The sequence below is a fragment of the Pinus tabuliformis genome, chromosome 6 (assembly GCF_031772625.1).
Source record: "Pinus tabuliformis cultivar Carrire ecotype Pingquan chromosome 6, CPIR1, whole genome shotgun sequence".
In the NCBI taxonomy this organism is placed as follows: Eukaryota; Viridiplantae; Streptophyta; class Pinopsida; order Pinales; family Pinaceae; genus Pinus; species Pinus tabuliformis.
The window spans coordinates 566,750,552-566,755,178 of NC_142292.1; positions in this window are offsets into that span (position 1 = coordinate 566,750,552).

Below are 4,627 nucleotides of genomic sequence, written 5' to 3' on the forward strand. Positions count from 1 at the left end.
TTGGAGTTATTCATGCGTTCAGACCTCTTGGAATGTTTCTTTGCTCCAGTACTGTACATGGTTCTTTTTGAGCCTTGAAAATGTCATTAATTTCCATTACACTTTCACTATTATGTCCATTATATCACCTCCACTTCACTACTATGTCACCACATTCATCCCACTTTCATTATCATTGGGCCACATTTATGTTTTTCCAATCTTTATTAATTCTAAGTCTTTTAAGTGAATTTGTGGTTAAAAATTAGAAAATAATGTGCATATGCTTATACCTAACAAATGGGTTGAGGTTGTTAACATGTGTAGGTTGAAAGGACACTTCTAGAAGACCCTTATGTGGCACTCTAAGGCTAAATTCGAATTTGGTTGGAAAGAATCATGGGATCATGAGGATATGTGTCACATCTCCTAATTGTATTGTAACTCTAAGAAGACATGTGTCTTATCAGTTCCTATTTTGATTAGGACTCTAGAGGTAGAGGGAGAGATTCATGGACTATCATTAATGAGATGGCTCTCATCTTTTTGTATAAATAGGAGATCTCTCTCCTTCATTTGTTAGTCTTTAGTCCCTAGTTCTTAAGTTTGTAGTTCTTCCTTGATGGCTTTTGAAAGCTTTGGAGAACTTTGTTGTACTTTGTACTTTTGAAGAATTTGAATAAAGCTTTGATGTTCTCAACATGGAAGGAGATGTGAAGTAGATGTCATGGAGCATATTAGAATGTAAGGTAGAGTAGATTTCATTTTGTAAATATTGCTTTGTATAATGTAAGGTAGAGTAGATTTCATTTTGTAAATATTGCTTTGATTTCATTATGTTATTTAATTGCTTTCAAGTTTGATAGATTAGATTTTTCATTCATTCAATTTTAATTCATGCAAGTGGCAGAGGGCCCCTGCACACTAAAGCCTTGTATAGTTGTCATTTAATTCTGCATTTAATTTTGTTATGCTTCTGTATATTAGCTGTACATAAATTTCTTTCAAGTTTGATTGCAGATTAGTGATGCACATAGCCTTTTAATGACTAATGACATGATAGAATCATCTTGTCCTTTTGCTGAAGCAGCAAGGATACTGGGTCTCATAGTCACTAGCTCATTGTTTGGTTGTTGCATTCTATTTTGATTGTAGATTAGTGATGTACATAGCCTTTTAATGACTAAAGACATGATAGAATCATCTTGTCCTTTTGCTGAAGCAGCAAGGATACTGGGTCTCATAGTCACTAGCTCATTGTTTGGTTATTGCATTTTATTTTGACTGAATTAGCTGTATATTTACACTTTTGTTTAAATACTAATTCCATCAATAACATGTTTTAAGTTCTTTTGAAGTGCTAAGTTTTGGAAGTTACCATTAGGGACATAAGGCCTTGTCTTGAAATATTTATCCATACTTGTCCTTTAAAAGTACTCTTAAGACCTTAGAATAGGATCTCCATTTGCATTAGACACTTTAGGAAACTAACAAGAACAAAACCCCAAAAACAACATAAACTATAAAACAACGAAGTAAGAGAAAGGTTAACTAAGCACATATGGTGCACCACACTTCATCAGTTTACGATACCTGGATTGATAATTTATGTAGAGCAATTTAAGACATTAAATTGACTAGACAGTTCTCTTTAGAAATAACGTTGTTGTTCATTGGTTTCATTAACAGTTAGGATAGATTAGTTAATATTTGTATTATGTGCAGGACGTGGTTGATTTGGTTAAGTTTACACTGTGCAGTGCATCTCCATCACTCTCTCGTCCATCTAAGCTTCGTCCAGGCCAACTGCTCATCTCCAAGTTAGATCTCTTGTCTCACAACTACTCTTTTGCCCACGTCACCCTACCTTCTTGGCCTTCCATTTCCTCTGCCCTCTTTAAGACAAGCTAGCTTTCCACACCCTCTCATCACTCCATCTCTCTGTCACTAAGTCATTACAGACCCCTATCCTACCTCCCTATCCATTCATGCATCCTCTTTCACTCACCCATCATCCAAAATCCAATTGTAGAACATCCTGTAGAAATTTCTGAACATCCTGTAGAAATTCTGAAACATCCTGTAGAACCCCTGCAGACTTCCTGTAGGAGCTCACAAATAAGGTTTCTTGATATCCAAACTTTGTGAAACTCTCTGGAAGGGTGTTAGGGACTCCTTAGACCCTCTCTGAACCTTCCCGACCTCTTCCAAGCATTTCTCCTCCTTGACCCACCTCTGCACAGTGAAAAGCCAGTTAAAAGCACATGCATGATAATTCCAACAACTTAATCAAAAATACAAAAAGATGTTTTCTTCAGATAGAGGTAGTCTCAACACATGTATTTTTCCTTCATAGAAGTAATGGCATCTCTTTCAGTAGTTTGCATGCTCTTCTTTGCATCAGTAGGACTAGCTAGTAGAATTAGGGTTTGCTAGTAGAATTAGGGTTTGCTAGGGTTTGCGTTTCTTTTTGGCTTTCAGTTTCTTGTTGCAATTAGATTAGCTTCCTTCGGGTTAGCTTTCATCCATCAATTAAAAAGCTTCTTCTAAGAGCTCATAGAAGTTGGCTTAAGCTCCTAGTGGACTTGTGCCAGCTGACCAAGTGACAGCTGCAGCAAGAGCTAGTACTTGTGCATACAGCACCGTCGCTTCCAAGTTTGTTACGAACTACCAGGTTGATAAGATTAAAGAAGGGAGTCCCAGGAGTTTTAGCATTATTGCTACAATACTGGAGCCCACCATATTTTTGGTGTCGTTGCCGAGGAAGCGTCAGAGTATTGGTGATTGTTTCTTTTCTTCTATTTTCCTACTCTCGCCTTCTGCTAAGTAGTTTACTTCATTTCCATTCTGCAATTTCCTTTCCGCAAAAGTAGCGTAGACATTTCCTGCTTTCATAGATTAGCATTTCAATTCCGTAATTTCACTTCTGCAAGCGTAGATTAGCATTTCCATTCCGCAAGCGTAGCCTAGCATTTCATTCCTGCAATTTCATTTGAGCAAAATAGATTAGTTCTTTCATGCTTTCATTTCAATTCCGCATTTCCATTTCAGCAAGATAGTTAGTTGCAGTTCAATCTATTTTAGTTTTGCAGGTACCAGAAAAAAAAAAACAACAAAAGCAATCAAAAGTCTTTCCATTTCATGCCTCGTAGAAATCGAGATAAAACAGGCAAATTCTTACCCAACACCCCCACCACTTCACTGGGTCAAACTTCTCTCTTCTTTGGTGACAGTGATCCAGAAGAACCTATAGGCGAGCCTCCTAAGATATACGAAGATCCTATAACAGAAGAAGAGTTAGAGAACACTCCATCTGAAGCCATGGCTGACAATAGAAGAGAAGATGAGAGAATAGAAGGTGCCTTTCCCATCCGAGAGACCAATGGAGACATGAAAATGAAAAACATAAGCCCCTCCGCTTTACCTCACTTCCATGGATTGACTACTGAAGACCTGATACCTTCCTGTTTGAGTTTGTTGTCCTTTGTCGAACCTATGACTATACCGAAGATGAGCAAAAACTGAAACTCTTCCCCTCTACCCTTAAGGATGCAGCATTACGCTGGTTCATGGGCTTACCTGGGAACAGTATCACCACTTGGGCTCAGATGCAGCAAGCTTTCAATACCAAATACCAGGACTACTGTAGGTCCAAGGAAGCCAAGGGAGAAATCTTTCGAATGACCATGGGGAATGATGAGTCTTTAGAATATTACAAGGAAAGGTTCCAACTTAGCTATAAACGGGCCAGGTGCACACTTGACCCTGAATCTCTCAAGTTGGTCCTGCTCTGAGGAGTCCCTGAAGACCTTCTAGATACCCTTCACATGCTAGCTAGAGGAGATATTTACCAACTACCTTATGAGGATATAAAGACTGTGTTTAGGAACCACTCTAGGGCAACCCGAAAAAGAGGTAGAGGAAACCCCCTCTCAGCTAGTATTCCTTTCTCCAAACATGAGTTTGCAAATCAGTTAGAGGACCTCAAGAGTGAGGTGAGACAGACCATTGCCATGCAACTTGATACATTCTGAATCCAGCAGAAGAAAGAGGAAGCTGAGAGGGCTTTGGCTATCTTCTGCCCTAGGTGTACAAGGAAGCACCCTAAGAACGAGTGCCCATTACATTCGATAGAGGTATGTTTCGTTTGTGAGGAGGACCACCCCACAAACCAATGCCCAACCTTACCTGGGCTTAAAGCCATATACCAAGGAACGGAGGCACCCACTGAACCTCTCTATTTCCTCAACCAAAGGAGTCCACATGGACCGAGACCTTACCAGCAGGGGATGCAAGGGACATCCCAAGCTTATTATAGCCCCAACTAATCTGCTCCTATGCCTTCCTGGGGTCCCCCTGCTCATCCTTCCTGGTCTGTACCTCCCCCATGGTCTTACCCACCTTAGTACCATACTCAGCCCACTGCTCATTCGTTTCACTCACATGCCCAGCCACAGCCTCAGTGGAATGCACCTCAACCGAGGTGGAGGCCCCAGTACAATACTCCTCCCGCCATTTTGCCTCCACCACCAGCTCAACCACAACCATTACCTCCTGCTCCTCCAAGACAACCCCAAATGCCTACTCAACTGAACCCGAATCCCAACAACCGACAGGCCCAGCAGGTATATACTGGGGAAACAACATG